Genomic DNA, 3,808 nt, shown 5'->3' on the forward strand with positions numbered 1-3,808 from the left:
ATTCCTTAGATTGAATCAGCCTATGAACTGTTTACCCTGGAGCCACCCTGTGTCTGGACCTATAGAAGCAAGCTACGTCATCTCTATTGTTCACAATGAAACACTGACTGTATATATATTCATAGCTGTAGCTGTGCATCCAGACCTCAGTCAACTCTGACACAGTATTCTAACAGATATACTGTCCACCGGGTCCCGTGGGTGCGCAGCGAACGCATGCGATAGCATTGGTATGTACTTATCTTTTGGTATTGGCTGTGCTGTACTGTACTTTATTACAATATAATAATGTATTGAATTGTTGACTATTTACATCTGCTAAAATAAATAACTTTGTGCTTTGGAAACACATACAATTGATTGGGCAATGCTTATTTGAGAACGATAAAATTACTTTAATAATTTGGGGGCTCGTGAGTTTAGGAGTTACGTTATCGGCAGGTATGCAACGCTCACGGTATTCGGTTCCTCAACAAAGGGTGGATTGACGGACGCGTCGCATAACAGGAAAGAACGCAATGTGTTTAAGACCTGTGGTTCACTGTGTGTTGCGAAACCGAATGTCCGTTGTTGCATAGACTGAAGGAACGCTAATTTGAATCTAGGCACAAGAAAGAAAAATGTTTCTTTTTATTGTCGTTTTACGTTTTAAACTCTATTGCATTGCATAGCGTATGTGTATTTCCGGCTGTGCGTACGCGAACTTCCAGTAGATTTTCCACCTGGTTAAACAATCGTTTTGATAGTTATACATGCATAGTATAAATCACTTGTGAAAACCTCTGGGACATTATTACTATTGTTGGAAATTCTTTTATTTTCTGCGCAGAAAAGGTGTATGTCGTGTGATTTGTTGACTTTAAATACACTAAGGTTTTATCTATTGTAAAATAGAGTGTCAGTTGCTGTTTGACGAGGCAGGTGCCCAACTGGTGTACGGTATACAAGGCAGGTATACCGGGGGCGGAAACTGAATAAGTTTTCGCGACGTGCACCCAAGGGTAATCGCATTGTTTACTGATAATTAGTATCTGTAAGCGTTGCGATTGCACCGCACGGCACGGATATTTCTGGGACCCTATATTGTGGCAGGATATTGTTATATTCCTGGGACCCTATATGGTGGCAGAATCTGTAATTGCGACTCGGGAGCAACGGGGATAAATTACGTGGTAAGGCTGGTAATTGACTTTACCGGATGCTGCCGAGCGTAATAAACTCAACAGATTTTGTTGGAGAGTCAGGGGTAATCGAGGAGCTGATAACCCCTTAGCCCACATTGATATTTCTGTATTAGGGGTCCTTGTCTAAGACAAGAGGAAGCGAGTGGACGCGGCTTGTAGCAAATACGTCCACAGGCCGGTAAAATATCTCTAGCGGTAGTGTTGAAATCAGTGGCAGGATATTGTTTTATATTTCTGGAACCCTATTTTGTGGCAGGATATTGTATTATATTTCTGGAACCCTATTGTTCAACATGGGTGCTAAGCATACGCTAGAGATGGCCAATTTACTGCCTAAAGAAGGCCTTATTGATTCAGCGAGATTTCTCATGTGTAAGAAATATGGTGCATACGCAACTGTGTATTGTGACACGTGGGTCAAGATGACCAAAGATTCTGATAGGCCTTTCCCAACAATAGGGAGCTTTAATGCAGAGGTACTAAATAACGTAAAAGATAAAGTACGGTTGATTAAGTCAACAAAAGTGAGAAATGCACATAATGATTGTTTAAAGTCGTGGCAAATGGAAGGTAACACGTGGCAGAGCAGCGAATGCACAGCGGAAGTGAGTGTGGCGAAAAATGCGTGTTTAGCGGAAGTAAGCGTACCGGAAACAAGCATTCCGGAAGTGTGCGTTGCTAGGCGTGGCGAACTGAGCGCAAACACGCCCCCGACAAATTCGGTCGGGGCGGATAGTACAGCCAATACCAAAAATGTGAAAACTGTAACTAGTAACCTGTATGTTGTTTTAAATAATGTTAAAAGTAATGTTTCAGGACAAAGAAGAGGGACGGTCCCACCAGCAGGGGCAGCGGCTGAAAGTGGTGAGAATAATGTAAAGGTTATCACAGGGGGAGACATCCATTGTACTGCAGCAGCAATTTCAGCAACTAGTTATAGTGATTTGGTAGACTTACATCCTGTCTGCACTACAACAGTTCCCAATGGGAAAGCGGACAGAGATGGTGATGTTCCTTTAAAACATGTAGCAAAGCATGATCCATGCACTAGGTCTGAAACATTTTCAATTTTGTCTGATTTCCCTGATCCTAGGAAAGATTTGACCAAATGTCAGTAGTTTATTAGATATTATGGTAATGTGTACGAGCCAACTAATAACGATTGGCGAGTATTATTGAAGACCTGTCTTCCTCTCAATACTGATATACAAAAGTTCATTAAGGATTGTATGTTGGAGGAGGATGAATCCTTAACCGAGGATGATAATCAGGACAATATTAGACAAATAATCACACGGTTGGCCATATATTTTCCAGTGATAATGGACTGGAGTAAAGTTTTTACTATCAGGCAAGAGGATAGTGAAAATGCAACAGACTATTTTTGCAGGGCTCTGATAGAAATGGTCAAATATACTGGGGTATCAGACATAAAAGATAATGTATATTACAGAGAGGTTGCTGTTAAAGTTCTAATGGATGGCCTCAGGGAAAACTTGAAAAGAAGGGTGCAAACTTCATTACCAAACTGGAGAGGAATCACTGTAAGTGCTCTCAGGGAGTCAGTTATAGGACATGATAAAAGTATAAATGAACAGAAAGAGACACTAAGTGATAGGGTAATGATGGTAAGTATCCCAGCACTAGAGGGACTGCACACACAACCACCAGCATACAACCCACATAACAGGAAACCCAGAATAGTGAGATGTTACAATTGCAGAGAAGAAGGACACATTAGGAGAGATTGTAAAAAGGAAGAGAAACAACATGAGTTGAGGAAGTGTTTTCAATGCAATAAAAGAGGACACCTAGCAAAACATTGTGCAGACATGACAGGGACGGGCTTCTACTGCCGTAAGAAGGGACACATGAGTAGGAACTGTGTAGAGAGAAGAATGGATACCTGGGTTGGAAATCACATAGACATCCACAAAGGAGGCGTACACTTCTCTCAGAGGTTCCCCTACAATTGATTGCACACTCTGTAACAACTAATATTCTGGGGGAGAAATATAGCCGACTCTAGAGTTAATCTGTGGTAAGTATTAAGGTGCAAAATGTAGAAAGAAACTTATTTAAAAGGTAATCTTTGTTGATTTTGCTTGTTTGTTTTATGTTGTCACATGTTTGCTTTCCTAAATCTCTGGCCGATGGAAAGAATGGAAATGTTTGTTTTGTTTGCTGTTTTAAGATAACTATCTTGTTTTTCTTCTCACAGATAAGGGTACACAGAAGATATATAAACTTAGTGTTTAAAAGGGGTGAGATAGAGAAATAGAAGAATTACTCTTGAAAGACTAATTAACAATAGACAAATGGAACACTCTTTGTTTTAGGCTGCAGTGTCTCATGATAATTTGTTTGGCTGACAATCATTATCCAACAATGAAGTATATACATACTTTGCTCCAAAATATCGTTTAGGTATCTCAGATGAGTCATCAACAGTTAAATTTTACATTTCTCTATTATAAGTTAGGAAAGTCCGTTGAAAAGGTATGTAGTCAATGAGATACCGAGTTCTTAATGAACAAATGACGGATGACACTGGATTGCACGGTTAAGACTCCCTATTCTTGGGAGGGATCATAGTTAAATGAATACAGCCATTTCCCCATAGA

This window comes from Mixophyes fleayi, chromosome 4 (assembly GCF_038048845.1).
Source record: "Mixophyes fleayi isolate aMixFle1 chromosome 4, aMixFle1.hap1, whole genome shotgun sequence".
Classification (NCBI taxonomy): Eukaryota; Metazoa; Chordata; class Amphibia; order Anura; family Limnodynastidae; genus Mixophyes; species Mixophyes fleayi.